We start from the raw sequence: 16623 nt of genomic DNA, 5'->3' as shown, positions 1-16623 counted from the left end.
GTATGGCCTTTGGCCTTTGGAATACCCCATTCTTCTTAGCTTTTCAGTAGAACAAAGGAAAGTGTAATGCCATCCTTCTTGGTAGCATCATCCTTATTTTTCCTCTACCTGTGTGTCATTTCCTTTCCTTTTATTTTCTCCTCTCTGGAAGAATGTTACCTAAGTGAATATTTGAAAAAAAATGTACAAACAGCTTTTGTTTGTTTTTGACTGGAAAAGGCTGATTTTCAGGATTTAGCAATGGATCTATTTTCCCACAAAATGTGAAAAAAAAATAAACCTACTGACTTAAAAACATGGGCCACTCCTTGAAGCTAACATTTGAGACTGAGGTTTGAATAAGAAGGATGGAGTGTAATGGAGAGAGTGAAAACTGGGGTCAGGCATTCCTAGGCAAAATCCTGGCTCTGCACTGTTGCTGGCTGTGCCATCTTGGCCAAATGACTTTTTTAAGTAGGAATTAAGACTATCTTTTTTAAAAAAGATTTATTTATTTATTTGAAAGTCAGTGTTACACAGAATGAGAAAGAGAGGCAGAGAGAGAGGTCTTTCATCCGCTGGTTCACTCCCCAGATGGCTGCAACAGCTGTAGCTGTGCCAATCCAAAGCCAGAAGCCAAGAGTTTCTTCTGGGTCTCCCACATGGGTGCAGGGGCCCAAAGGCTTGGGCCATCCTCCACTGCTTTCCCAGGCCATAGCAGAGAGCTGGATCAGGAGTGGAGCAGCTGGTACACGAACTGGTGCCCATATGGGATGCCAGCACTACAGGTGGCGGCTTTACCTGCTACACCACAGCGCCGGCCCTGGCCAGATGACTTTGGCACACCCAACTTCAGTTTCTCATCTGAAAAAAAAAAAGATAATAATGCTTAGTGATAGTGCTGTCAGGACTGAAATGCACATGGCTCATTAGCCTCACTGACACTGATCATGAAGAGAGGCCTGGAACTGGCAGGCAGAGAATAGATCACGCCAGCACCCCCCTTGTTCCATGTGGATCCCGGTTTCACACAGAGCCTTGCTCATAGAAGGGACTCAATTACTACATATTGAATTAGAACTTGGCTTGAAATCAGGAAAAGTATTGAAGAGGAATATGATTTAAGCAAGTTCAAGAAAATGAAAAACAGTTTGCCATGGAAAGGTGATTGAATTTTGTCTTCCAAATTGTATATGGTGATAATTAACAACTAAAAATAATGTTATATAGTTGCTAATGCAAGGCTGTTCAAATCGCTTATATAGTTCAGCCTAAAGAATTTACCATAGTGAGGTAGGTGTTTGGTATAGAGCTTAAGACACCACTTGGGATCCCTGCATCCCATTTCTGAGTTCCTGGGATTAATTCCTTGCTTCACTATGTTTGCAGTTTCCTGCCAGTGAGTACCATGGGAGGCCACAGACGATGACTCAAGCTCTTAGGTCCTGGCCACCCACATGGGAGCCTTGGTTCCTGCCCTGCATGTTGCAGGCATTTGGGGAATGAACCAGTAGATGGAAGATCTCCATGTCTGTCTGTCTGTCTGTATCTCTCTCTACAGGTCTACCTTTCAAGTAAAATGAAGAACTTTAAAAAATAATTTACATATGGCTAGTGCCGCGGTTCACTAGGCTAATCTTCCACCTGCGGCACCGGCACCCTGGGTTCTAGTCCCAGTTAGGGAGCCAGTTCTGTCCCTGTTGCTCCTCTTCCAGTCCAGCTCTCTGCTGTGGCCCGGGAAGGCAGTGGAGGATGGCCCAAGTGCTTGGGACCTGCACCCACTTGGGAGACCAGGAGGAAGCACCTGGCTCCTGGCTTTGGATAGGCGCAGCACACCAGCTGCAGCGGCCATTTGGGGGGTGAACTAATGGAAGGAAGACCTTTCTCTCTCACTGTCTAACTCTGCCTGTCAAAAAAATTTACATAGTATTTTCAAAGGAACAGCATTCTTAACTGATATGCAGATTTGCTTGTTCTTAAAGGAAATATTAAGTAATTTAATTATTTGGCATTACCACAGCGCTAAAAATCGGGCAATTGTCCTTTATTTTTTTCTTGCCTTTTCTATTAAACTTTTAGGGCTTTTTTCTAAAAAGGTTTGCTGTTTTATGTTAAACCATCCACCTAAATCTCTTTTTTCTTCCTGGCTGTGATGTGTAGCATCACATTAGTGTAGTAAAGACAGTTATGGTTAGTACCCAGATGAGAAGTCCCTCAACAAATCCAAAATAGTTAAAAAGATTTTTCTGATTTGTACTTTTATTCAACTTCAATAACATTAGCCATTCCTACTAGGGTAAAATAAGTTTTTAAAAAGAGACTTTGTTATCACAGAAATCAGTAACTCATGATCTAATCAAAGGTCGCATGGAGCGATCAACTGACTTCTTTTAACCATGCTACTTAATTCATGTGACACAAAATTTGAACTCTCCAATAGTCTAATTGTTCTCTTTATTTCAACAGTGTCTCTGAATATGTTCTAGCTCGTCCCATACCCTAAAACATTTTTTGACATCAGAAATAATTCATCACCTGACATCTTTTGTCACATCTTTTTAAAGCTGAGTGTTTCATTGTTTAAAGATCATTAGTAGTGAAGGGGTAATTTAAAATGGTAGAAAATTCAGTTGAAGATTGACTGGAAATCAAACTCATTTACAGTGACTTAGGTATTTCCTAACTGTGAAAAGTTCTGTAATTATTCAGTTCTGCCTCTCTGCTTTTTTATGATTTAAAAAGCAGACAATTTATTCAATTAAAAAAGACAATATTGACCTCAAAGTGTTTGAAGCAAATAAATACATTCATGTGTGATCTGATTATGTCTATGAAATTATTTTGTTAATTTAAGAACATAAAGTATACTCTGTATTCCTTGGGATTTCATATAATTTTCACTTTGGAGTATTTAGATTTATAAAAATCATTGGCTGGCGCCGTGGCTTAACAGGCTAATCCTCTGCCTTGCGGTGCCAGCACACCAGGTTCTAGTCCCAGTTGGGGCACCGGATTCTGTCCCGGTTGCCCCTCTTCCAGGCCAGCTCTCTGCTGTGGCCTGGGAGGGCAGTGGAGGATGGCCCAAGTCCTTGGGCCCTGCACCCGCATGGGAGACCAGGAGAAGCACCTGTCTCCTGGCTTCGGATCAGCGTGATGAGCCAGCCGCAGCGGCCATTGGAGGGTGAACCACCCAACGGCAAAAAGGAAGACCTTTCTCTCTGTCTCTCTCTCTCTCACTATCCACTCTGCCTGTCAAAAAAAAAATCATTTGAAGATTGAAAAGAGGCCAAGTTAGTCTCTTTTTTTTTTTTGACAGGCAGAGTTAGTGTGAGAGAGAGAGAGACAGAAAGTTCTTCCTTTATCCATTGGTTCACTCCCCAAATGGTCACTACAGCTGGCGCACTGTTTCCCCCTAAATATCTACTCCACCCTCCTTAGCTACTGGAACAGATTCACATTCTTTCTAAAAAAAGAGAAAGGGGTGTGTGTTTGTCTTCTACCATAGCTACAGCTGCTCAGAGCCTCTTGTGTTCTGCTTCCTTGCATCCTAATCGGAGCATGCTTTTTAGGAAAGGGTACTATGTAAGCAAGGCACCCCTGTATAAAGTTCATCGTGCTACAATGGCCACGGAATGTTGTTTGTATAGGAGTTTAGTGAATGAATTTAAGCCCTGTAATTTCTTCTAAACAAGGCTGCATAGTTACCTTTTTCCTGGCTTGCTTGACTTTTTGAAGGTAAAGAGTGGTTGAAATGAGAGAGAGCAAGTGGCCTCCTTGGTGTCGGACCTCCGATTGGGAGCGGAGCTGCTTGCAGTTGCTTTGAGAAGGGATTAACCCTGCCAGAAGCAAGGATTTTGGTCATAATTATTCGTTTCTGTAGTGTAACGTCAACTATATAAATCTGCTTTTCCAAATTAGTGCATTAGAATAAGAGAAGTTCAAAACTATAATAAGGGCTATGATAAGGATGTAGACACAGCCCATAAGCTAAGGAAAAGTTTGTCTAGTATGGAGATGAACCTTCAAATCCTTGCCATGCTGTCTTTGTAAAACCTCATTTGCTGTGTCCCTAAAGTCTTAGAGAGTGGGACATGTGCTTTTCTACATTATGGGATTGGAGTAGATGGGGATAGAATAGTCACTGCTGAAAATGAGGTTTTCAGGAATGTCTAGGTCTGTCCTGGTTGCTAAAGGTCTTATTTCCTTATTTTTATGTTATTAAGTCTCCAGTACTGCACAGATGTCACTTTTTCCATTCCCTGTTCCCCAAACCTCTAAGGCATTGCCACCTTCAGTGTGTCATAAACAAATTCCTAGTGCCTGCCATACTCCTAGTTTCTTCTAAAGGTAGCTATATAATTATACTTCCCTAGGCCCCTTGTTGAGAAACCAAAGTAACCAGCCTCTCTGACTGGATTGTAGCCATGCTGACTGGATCAGGGGAGGCCTGGACTCCTGGACAGCTTGCTCACATGCTAGCTAAGGGCCCTATGATGTGGCCTTATCTCAGTAGTGCACAGAGGCAGTATTTATCTAGACATTCAGATGTTCTGTTTGGAATTGAAGCTGAGGAGTATAGAACAGATAAACCAGAGAACTGTGGTATGGACATATGGCTGGTAATGACCCCTTTATCAGTGGAACATCAGAAAGGCCATGGATTGCTACTGCTGTGCTGCCTGGGCCTACCTTACAATCAATAGTTTGCTTCATTTTCACCTCTGTGAGATTGGTCTTTTCAGTTGCTTATCTTTTTGTTTACTCTGTAGTCTTTTTTTTTTTTTAATTTAACAGATAAAGTTAGACAGTGAGAGGGAGAGACAGAGAGAAAGGTCTTCCTTCCATTGGTTTGCCCCCCAAATGGACACAACAGCCGGAGCTATGCCAATCCGAAGCCAGGAGCCAGGTGCTTCCTCCTGGTCTCCCATGTGGGTTCAGGGGCCCAAGCACTTGGGCCATCCTCCACTGCCTTCCCGGGCCACAGCAGAGAGCTGGACTGGAAGAGGAGCAACCGGGACTAGAACTTGGTGCCAATATGGGATGCCAGCACCACAGGTAGAGGATTAACCAAGTGAGCCATGGCACCGGCCCCTTACCCTTTAGTCTTAATACATGCCCTGCTCATCAGTCATCTGAGTGAGTGTAAGTGGGTCACAGGCCATTACAATCATGGAGCCCTTGGACACTCAGAGGGGCTAAGAACAGTTAGGTGGTCCAGGGATGGCAGGGGACAGAGTCACAACTTAGGGCCAAAGGATGAGGAACATGGACTTCAGGATCCCAGTCTTGAACAGTTGCATGTATTAATAGATCAGTTTCACTTTTGAACTTTTTTTTAAAGATTTGTTTATTTATTTGAAAGGCAGAGAGACAGAGCAGGAGTGAGAGCAAGAGCGAGAGAGCGAGAGAGAGCGGTCTTCCATCTACTGGTTCACTTCCCAGATGGCTGCAATGGCTGGAGCTATGCTGATCCAAAGCCAGGAGCTTCCTGGTCTCCCATGTGGGTGCAGGGGCCCAAGGACTTGGACATCTTCTACTGCCCTCCCAGGCCATAGCAGAGAGCTGGATCAGAAGTGGAACAGCAGGAACTAGAACCAGGGCCCATATGAGATGCTGGCACTGCAGGTGGCAGCTGCACTGCCACAGCGCTGGCCCCAACTTTTTATACTGGACTTTATTTTTTAGAGTACTTTCAGGTTTATAGCAACACTGAGCAGAAAGTGTTGAGTATCGCCATGTACTCCTGCCCCTTGTCCACAGTCTCATATTTTCTAAAAAAAAAAAAATACAGCACAAGAAAGTCAATGCTGGGGATATCAAAAGGACAAATTTCACCGTGTTGTTTTTGATGTGAGTGTGATGACAGTTCTTAGAATTTATAGCTGGTCGCTGTGGTGTCTGCCTCCCTTATTAACTTCATTGCTTCTGTTTTCTTATGCATAGGGAAAACCTACACTGACCCAAAATTCTCGTGTCTCAGTGTATTCAACATGGAGTTGTTAGGGTGTGGGTTGTGCTGACTCCTGTTTCTTCCACCTCTGGGTGTCTGCTTCCTTTTTCAGGAGCAGCAAAAGACCCATGCCCACCACAAAGCAATCACCAGGAATATGAGTTCTACTACTCCACCCCAGTTCAGGGTTCCTTCCACATGATGCCATGAGAGAGGGCAGCTGGAGTCACACAGATACTTGGTTTATCTATCCTGGTCATATGTAGGCCATTGGGAGAAAGGGATGGTTGCAATGTCCAGGAAGTTCCCAAGGTCCCAGACCCTGTTTCTCCTGTGTCAGTCTTCCTCCATGTGATCTCAGCCTGTGTCTTCTGTGCAGAAATCACTCCAACTCCTCTCTTCCTTGTGGCCACAAGAACATCAGAACTCTGCAGCTCCTTCCTCTTTATTATGCCTGAGTGCCCAAGTATCATGCTGAGTGAGCTATGTTCTTGCTGACTGGGTCATGTTCTTATAACTACTGATTCACTATATTCTGTTTCTACTAACAAAATCTACAGAAAATATGCCCAGCCCATGTGACCATTTGGTTATAATCTTTCCTAAATGAAAGCTCTAGCCAGTTCTTTCACCAGTTAAGTGTTTATTGAGTATCTGCTATGTGCCAGGCCTTTCATGATATGAACTTGGAGAATCTCTCTGGCTTCTTCTCATTTCTTGCTACAGTGAGTCTAAACTACTTGTTACTTTTCACATATATTTTATCCTGATTTATGTGTCTGTGGCTTTACTCATTGGAGCATGCATACTCCATTGCCTGGATAACTCATATTTATCCTTCTGTCTCCAATCCTGGTACCCTCTCCTTCAGGAAGCCACTGTGTGCACTTATTTCTTTGCCCAGGCTGGGTGAGGCTTATCTCCATGGGATCTGACAGCACCTATGCCTGCCTCATTCATGACACTTACTGCATCATGTTGATGGTGCCTGTGTCCATCTCATCAGCATATCTTTGGAGGGAGGGGCAACATCTTATACTTTTTTGTTTATGTAGTTCTTAGTGTATAGAATAGACTGAATAGACAATAATTGCTTGTGAATCCAAACAGAATCAGTGAGGGTATAAAGTTAAGTACAGTCTTATAGACTCTCTTAGGCAATCTGTGACTGAATTAAACACTTTTTCGTTCTTAGAGACCATTTACTCAGACTGCTAACAAGGACAGCTCTAGCATCTGTGCCGCAATATTTCAGAGGTCCAGGCCCACCACTTGGTTTTCAGTGTACCAGGGCTGGCTGTGATTTTGGTAATGTAGATAAATGTACTTGAACATAATGCTAGTCCTAACCACCAAAGCCAGTTAGTAGACATTATTATGAAGACTCAATATGATGAATATATGCAGTTTGGCCCGATCCATGACCAAATACCTTGGGTCCAGCAGAGCTGCCGGTTCTCTAAGTGCATGAACATAAGGGAACCCACCAACCCTTACCCCAACTGCCATGAACTAGAGCTGTCCAGGAACTAGAGCTGTACCTGGCAGAGTTGGTACTCTGTAAATCTTTGTTTAGAGAATGAATATACTTGGATAAATGGATTTAGCTGTCAGTAAAGGAAGCTATGGTTTGGCACTTTGTAGCTCTGTAGATTTTGATCATGCTGTAGGCACAACAAAGGGATGAAGCTAGGAGATGATGCCAAGGAGTTTTCTTGTGGGCCTGCTCTTGTACCACCTGCTAACTCTGTCTAGGAAAACAGAGAGAGGGAAACCAAGTTGTTCAATAATGAACCAGATTTTTAGTTGTTTGTACTCAAAATCTATACTAATTTTGCTTTCCTCTTGCTGTGTATTCAGCTGTACAAATAGGCTTGATTCTGGGGGTGAAGGGAGCCAGAGAAGGCCTCAAGACTCAGGGCATCCTGGTTTTGGTGTGTGGTCTGGTCTGAGCCAGTTTTGCTCTCAGAGCTTTAGTGTCCTTGTGAATGAGGTGTTTAAAAACAGGTCTGTAAGTCTCTTCTGATTCTGAGATTCATACTTCCCAAACACGGTGAGGTTTGAGTAGGGGTTTTCCTAAGTTCTGCAGATGTTTCCTGGGTGTGTTAAAAGCTGAACATAAATAGATCAGATTTAGATGACAGTGAGGTTCTTTGGGTTTTAGTTAGAGACTTTGTAGTTTTTTTGCAATCAGGTTTCCTTGGTTTTTAGTATTTGGTTCTGATATCATCCTTCACATGAGAATAAGTAAATAGACATGCTGTACAAAATTAAAGGAACCGATTTCTTTTGAACTTCATTAATGTATAATTGATAAATAACAAGGTGTGCAACATGATCCTGGGAGGAGATGTGGGGCTTGGGAGAAAGGGAATGGTATTGGTTATTACAGTCACTTTCAGAGACCTCTTTACATAAATATTACTTTTATCACAGGTGCAAAGAGCTAGCTTACTTTCCAGCTCTCTCCTACAGTGAAACAATTCTTACTCTTCAGGAGTGTACACACAAACTAGGAGAGAATGAAGCTGCACTGAGATAGAGGTCCAGAGCCAGTCCCCATTCTCCAGCTCTACTCTTGCTTTCCCAGAGAGGTTTTATAGCTATGATTCATTCATGCCTGGGAGAGATGATCACGCATCATGGACTTAACAATGTTCACAAAGAATGGAAACTGCAAATGATCATGTGAATTCTAAACCACTGTATTTTATGGATACATAAATACAAACTATATTAAATAGTAACAGTATCATATAATGATGATGTTTTGCTATCTTTTCATCATGGTTTATGACTAGTAGTATTTTTCCATATAGTACATCTACCTGTTGGTATTCCTTTGTAGAGATAAATCACATTGAACTATGTATTAACATATTAATATAAGTATACTTATTAACCTCTGTGTACATAATCTTACTTTTGTCACAGGTGTAAATAGCCAGCTTACTTTCCAGCTCATAGTTCAATGCATAGTGCCCGATTGTCCACTTTCTTTACAACACAAGTTTTAAATTTGCTTAAAATCTTTGGGTTCTTTTACAAATTCTGTAGAATTGTAAAACAATTCTTTTACAAACATATTTTTGAATAATATTTATTTTTGAGTAACTCATGGGGAAAATTGCTACATATGGAATTTCTTTTTTTTAAGATTTTATTTATTTATTTGCAAGTCAGAGTTACACAAAGAGAGGAGAGGCAGAGAGAGATAGAGAGAGAGAAAGAGAGAGAGAGAGAGAGAGAGGTCTCCTCAATTGGCCACAATGGCCAGAGCTGCACCGATCCAAAGCCAGGAGCCAGGAGCTTCCTCTGGGTCCCCGACATGGGTGCAGGGGCCCAAGGACTTGGACCATCTTCTACTGGTTTCCCAGGCCATAGAAGAGAGCTGGATAGGAAGTGGAGCAGCTGGGATTTGAACCAGCACCCATATGGGATGCCTGTGCTTCAGGCCAGGGTGTTAACCCATTGTGCCACAGTGCTAGCCCCAAGATATGGAATTTCTTAGTCAAATAGGTAAATATTTTTAAAACTTTTTGTTTAATATAAAATAATACTCATCAAGCATTTTAAAATATGGAAGTACATAAAGGAAAAAACTGAAAGTCACTTTCCCCTAGTTTGATATTCTTCACTGAAGTAATACATTTTTATGTTGTAGACAAAATTACCAAATTACTTTCCAAAAAAGTTATTCCTTTGTATCCTGTCCCCAACATATGAAAATGCCCGATTATCCATTTTCTTTACAACACAAGTTATTTTCAGTCCTTTAAATTTTTTCAAATCTAATATGTAAAATTTCAGGCTATATTTTAAATTTGCCTTTCATTATTAGTGAGATTGGATTTTTTTTCTAATTTTTTAAGTAATGTGCTAGTTGCCTGATTTTTTTTCCTTTGGCTATTTGCTATTGAGTTATTTATTTTTTTCTTAAAACTTGTAAGAAGTCTTTAAACACTAAGGGGATTCATTTTTTACAAATATATTTTTGGTCAATTTGTATTTTGTCTTTGTTTTGCCAATAGAAGTTTTAAATTTGCTTAAAATCTTTGATTCCAGCCTTCCTTCCAAAAATAGGGCCTGGATCAATTTTTAGAGCTGCTTTTCCCAACTGCAAATCACCTAAAAATATTGTAAAGAAGGAGTGGGTGGAGGGGCTGATCAGAAAACAGCAAGAAGTCCACAGTTTGCTGCTTCCATGCAGAAGCAAGCCAACAGGTTTTTTCACTTAGGAGCTTCTCAATCACCTTCCTCCCAAGGCTCTTGTTTCCAGGACAGAAATCTCCCCTCTTGCTCCCATCATAAATGAGGCAACCCCGCTTGAACATCCCTCCTGGACCCTGCACTCCAATGCTATCCCCCATTGTTCAATATGAATGAACACATTATGTTATAATAGAGAACTCCTGTCTCCAGATAAAATGGAAATGACAGAATTGTGCACATCACTAGAGGGAGAACAACTAATTACAAGGAATATTTGTACGAGATGTGCTTTTAATGATGATTAAAAGACTGCCCTTAGAACTAGGGCATTGGAAACATCTGGTCATTCATTGCCCTACTTGAAAACCCTTAGCTCTCTGCCTTCTGTAATGTAAAGGCCAAGCTGCCTCCCATAGCAGATGAGGTCTTTCACGATCTGCTGATCACTTTTTTTTTAATTTTCAAATAAATGCTAAGTAAGCACTTTCACTCCATATGTAATTGTTGAGTATGTACTACTCAGCTCTAGACATTGTTAGTGGTGGTCCCTGCCCTTACAGGCCTTTGGACTACTGGGTGGGGGGTGACAGATAATCCCAAATAAACAAAGCATTCTATAGTGTGGTCAGGGAGGACTTTTCTGTGGAGAGATCTAAGCTGAGACCTGAAGAATGAGCAGGAACTAACCATAAGAAGAGCAAGGCAGAGGCGGCAAGATGGTGGAATAGGCAGGAAGCACACTTAGTCCGGGGGGAGAGAAAGTTTAATATAAGTGGAGATACTGCAGGGTCAAGGAAGAGTAGGGGATGAAACAGCAGAGGAAACTCTTCCGGAACTAGTGATTCACAGTGGACCTGCGTGGAGAGCGTGGGAGCCCAAGTTCGGGACACCAGCAGCAGACTCAACGCACCAGCGCTGGAACGCGAGGTGAGCTGAACCTCCATAGCCCGAGATACCAGCAGGCAAGCGGAAAGAGGAGACTAGGGGAACGAGGCTTGAAACTCCGTGGGGAAAAGTTCACCAGGCTAACTAGAAGAGAGAGAAAAATAAAATAAAAAAAGTGACTGATACGGACACAAGTTTCTCTCTCTCCGCTCACCTCTCACAGGCGAGCAAGACAGAGCAGGCGCCATTTTGGACATACGTCATAAGCAGGGCGACCTCAGGTCTGCACCAGCCCTGAGCCTAGCAGAAAAACCTGACTCTGTGGGGAGGGGTGAAATAACAGGAGATTAGCATCTAACTTGACAACCCAGTGGGAGACTGCAGGAGAATTGGAGCCCACACTGAGGACAGCAGAGATTCCCTGTGTGGTCCTTGGGAAAGAGCTTCCGATCTCTGGCTCCTGTGGGTATATCATTTGCCTGCTAACTACCTCCAAGTACGTTCAGCTGTGTGGAATTACTTCCCTTTTAAATCAAAAAAAGAAAGAGAGATTTACCACACCTAACCTGGGAGTGTCATCCTTGACACACCCTCAACCCTGAGGAACCAAACACAGCTCTCAGTCCACACTCATCTCAAGCCTCTAAGGCTCCACTGAAAGCAGACAGTCCACTTAATATAGAGCCATAGTGTAACAAGAAAAAACACCACAGTGAAGAAACCAAATATCTCCAACATGCGAAACAACAAATGCAAAAACCAAGCTAACAAGAACAAGGAAGAAACTATGACGCCCCCAAATGAAAAAGACACCCCAATTCAAGATTATGAAGATGATGAGATCGAAGAAATGCAAGAAACAGATCTCAAAAAATTGATAAGAACATTAAGAAGTTCTCAAAAACAAATTCTTGAACTACAGAAATCCTTCATGGACAAGATAGAAAATCTCTCTCGTGAAAGTGAAATATTAAGGAGGAATCAAAATGAAATGAAACAACTAGTGGAACAAGAAACTCTGATAGTGACTAGAAATCATAATGAAATGAAGAGTTCAATAGATCAAATGACAAACACATTAGAGAGCCTTAAAAACAGAATGGGCGAAGCAGAAGAGAGACTATCAGACTTAGAAGACAGAGAACAGGAAAGGAAACAGGCAAACCAAAGAAAAGAAGAAGAAATTAGAAATCTAAAAAATATTGTCAGGAATCTACAGGATACTATTAAAAAACCCAACATTCGGGTTCTAGGAGTTCCTGAAGGCATGGAGAGGGAGAAAGGATTAGAAGGCATTTTCAGTGAGATACTAGCAGAAAATTTCCCAGGTTTGGAGAAGGACAGAGGCATCTTAGTACAGGAAGCTTATAGAACCCCTAATAAATATGACCAAAAGAGATCCTCACCACGACATGTTGTAATCAAACTCACCACAGTGAAACATAAAGAAAAGATCCTAAAAGGTGCAAGAGAGAAACGTCAGATCACTCTTAGAGGATCTCCAATTAGACTCACAGCAGACTTCTCATCAGAAACCCTACAAGCTAGAAGGGAATGGCGAGACATAGCCCAGGTACTAAGAGAGAAAAACTGCCAGCCCAGAATACTATATCCTGCAAAGCTCTCATTTGTGAATGAAGGTGAAATTAAGACTTTTCATAGCAAACAGAAACTGAAAGAATTTGTTGCCACTCATCCTGCCCTGCAAAAGATGCTTAAAGATGTGTTACACACAGAAACACAGAAACATGGTCACGAATATGAAAGAAGGTAAAGGAAGGAAACCTCACAGCAAAAGATCACAGGAAGCTCAATTTCTCTTTGACATAGAATTAAACTCTGATGCTCTGTTAAAGCAATGTGTTAAAGTAATCTATTATGTTCTCTTGATGTCTGTTAAACTCTAATTGTTCAAAAACAGCTGAATTTTTATTAAGAGCTATGGGTTATTTAAATATGTGCTTTTTTCAAAAATTTGAATAATCACCTTGTAACAATGATCAAATTTGGTCTATGTTATGTCATGATTTTAAGGAATCTTATTTCAACCAGATATTTTGGATTTTGAGCCTTCTTGGCATTCTTGACAGGCATTCAAAAAATCAAAGTTTCAAACAATCTGGTCTCTAAAATTTCCAGTAAATCCTGGACTTTGGTTTTTCCAGTTTGGGCCCAACTGAAAAAATCGAAGGACCTATGTCTCTCATCTTATAGAGACACCAACTAATCAGTCTATTTGGAGTATATTAGAAGGACTGTCAAGATGTGATGTGGTACCAGACTTTAAGTTTCTATAATGGAAAATGCTATTAATACAAATGTTTGAGAATTAAAAAGTCTAATGATCTTGTGCTACTAGACATGATAGTTATCTTAATGAGAAAGCCCCAGAGGCTTAAAGGGTTAAATACTTGTAAAATCCTACAGGTGCTTTCAAAAATACTGTGAAGTAAGCAAGTGCCTCTTGTTGGTTGATGAGTTTATAATTTTAAACATGGCGACTTAAAGTCTTTTGTCATCCACAGTTATATATGATCTGCTGCTCATAAAACTAAAGCGTTGTTGGTTCTGTGTTTAGCTGTCCTCCTATAGGTTCCTATGGACTTTTTCCAGCCACTTTTATTGTATTCAGTACTTTGGGATGGCTCTGTAAACAGATGAAGCCAATAATGTATTAACAGTACCAACTGAGAGAAAGTATGGTTAACTGAGGTTACTAAAAAGAAAAAGCAATTCAAATCAATTGGCAATCTACAAAAAGAGTTAAAGATTTTAAAAGCTATTATTAAAATTGCTATATTGGTCTATTATGCTATATTATATGTGTGTACATATTGTATGTCCACATGGGGAAATTTTATTAAGAGTTTTATTTTAAATGGCTTATAGATAAGATTGTCCGTAAATTTAAGCTGCTAAAATCAATCAAAGTACATTTTAATTTGTGGGACCTGAATCTGTGTATCATGTTTTAGACTTGTTGGTAGAAAGAAACTAAAAACATTTTATATGGTTGTGCTTAAGTTTACTGGCTAAACAAACTACACCATGTTAGATATTTAAGAGGTGTTTTCAAATACATGATTCTTAAAATTTATAGAAGGCATTGGACCTTCTGGTAAATGTTTTCTTAAGTGGTTATCTAATGGTTGAAACTGTTTCCTAAGTATTCATGTGATATTGCTATTGTCAGCAAGCGATCTAGGACTTGCTCCCTCATTTCTCTATTCTAAGCCCAACTTGTTCTTTCATTCCTCTATTCTCTTCAAGGCAGGAAACTAATTCTATTATGAAGGAATCTGTAGGATGCACAATTTAATCTTTAGACCTTATAAAAGAGATGGCTAACATTTTTCTGCAATAGCATAGCCAAAATAAGAACTCAAATAATAATCTCATAGCTAGATTCACTTCGCCATCAGCAAAATATACAGTAAGTAGAAAAAAACCTCCCTTTCAGACCAAAGGGAAAGAAAGTTTTAACGTGAGAATATAATTTTCCTCATGGGCATTGTCTACCTTAGAAAAACTACTACAGAACATGCCTGTGACTATAGACTTGTAGTTCAGGCCACCGAAGATTAGAGATGGGAAACGGGCACTCCCTTGACTTGCATCCTCTGGTCTGCTTTAACACAAACCATGAGGAAAAGAAAGCTAGGCATCAGAAGCAATGGGTGGCAGGCCTATTAATGGCTGATCTGTACAGTGATCTGCCCTCAAGGAGACCCAACAGGCCAGTCCACTGCAGTGGCTTTCAATGTGGTAAGCCTGGGCTTCAGCAGAAGTCAGCTTGGGAAGAGCCCTGGCAGCTCTGCCAAGAGTTGGATCCCTGGAAATGGACCTGCCCTGGAGTCGAAGGATGCCCAGGTCAGAGCCACAGATCTTATTGGCTCTAAGCTGAAAAGCCCTTCACTCAGCCCAACTTCCAAAGTGACCACTGCAGCTGAGGGGATGGTCAAGTAGGGTCAGCAACATTGCAGGCAGAACTGTAAATTTCTTGTTAGAGATGCCACCTGCCTTTACCTGGCCAGCTCTCCTCCCAGGCCAGCCAAGTAATGAAAGTCAACAGAGTGCCTTCCCCTAGGAGGTTCACACCTCCCTTAGGATATACCCCATGTGAAGAGATAGATAGGTCTGGGCCTCTGAATTTACAAGGCCTAAAGCCCACCAGATTATTATCAAGCCCCTTCTATCAGGTTCTATTTGCCTCTCAATCAGAAAAATTACTTGTAGCTTAGACAGCACCTTTCTTAGCTCCTCTAATAATGACTCTGTCCTTTGTTCTAGGCCCTGTCTAGTGCACTTGGGCCTCATTCCTTTGTAATCATAACCTCTACTCTACCACCAATGGCTCTACTCCCAACATGTGTATACTGATGGTCCTCTTCCCCACTTAATGCTGTATAATTGTTCAAACCTGGTAAATGCCACTCTTAGGGTCATTGGTTACTATCCTCACTCTGTCTTTTATGACCTTGTCTAAATATGATCAGAGTCGGCAAACTTGGAAGGCTTCCATAGCCTTGGCAACTCATGACGACAGCCTAGGATGGTTACTGGCGCCATAAACTAGAGTGTCAATTTGTTGGGTCAACAACAGGAGCCACTGTGCACTTACTCCTCATGTGGGATCTCTGTCCTTAATGTGCTGTACATTGTGATTTAATGCTATAACTAGTACTCAAACAGTATGTTTCACTTTGTGTTTCTATGTGGGTGCAAACTGTTGAAATCTTTATACTAAATTGATCTTCTGTATATAAAGAGAATTGAAAATGAATCTTGATGCAAATGGAAGGGGAGAGGGAGCGGGAGGGGGGAGGGTTGCGGGTGGGAGGGAAGTTATGGGGGGGGGAGCCATTGTAATCCATAAGCTGTACACTGGAAATTTATATTCATTAAATAAAAGTTAAAAAAAAAAAGAAGAGCAAGGCAGGGAGGGGAGGACATTGTTAGGCAGAAGGTATGTCAGTGGCCTTGCAATCACCAAGAGTTTGGCGTATCCTAGGAACATAGAAGACTGGCACAGCCAGAGCTCAGGGAAAGGAGACAGCTCCCTGTAAGATGGTTCTAAACCCAGGGCCAGTTTTATAGATTCATGTATTCATTCACAAAACAGACATCTCATGAGCATCTAACTCTGTAAGCACTGGGCCCAGTTTGGGGGTTATGCCAGTGTAAACATCAAATCATATCCTCAGGGGAGTCCCAGTATGGTTGGAGAGACAAATCTGTGAGGGGATTACAATAATAGAATGCAAGTATGCATAGAGACAAAAACCAAATGTTTTGAAAGCTCTAAACAGAACACCCTACCCTAACTTGATGGCCAAAAATCCTTCCCAGAGCTCATAAAATTTAAACTGAGTTTTAAAAATTAGCTTTTTTATTTTTAAAATTCTGCCTTGCTTTGGAAAGATATCAGTTACTTTTAAACAAAATTTGAAGAGTAGATAAAAAGAAAGGGAAATCTCAAATTAACTAGTCAGGATGAGCTTAGAACAATATGTACCATAGTGATCTGCTTTATTTACTCAATTTTCCCATGTACATTATTTTTTCACATTAGGAATGCATAATTTTTCTTTAAAAAT

The sequence above is a fragment of the Lepus europaeus genome, chromosome 18 (genome assembly GCF_033115175.1).
Source record: "Lepus europaeus isolate LE1 chromosome 18, mLepTim1.pri, whole genome shotgun sequence".
In the NCBI taxonomy this organism is placed as follows: Eukaryota; Metazoa; Chordata; class Mammalia; order Lagomorpha; family Leporidae; genus Lepus; species Lepus europaeus.
Note: the sequence above shows the minus strand (reverse complement) of the source record.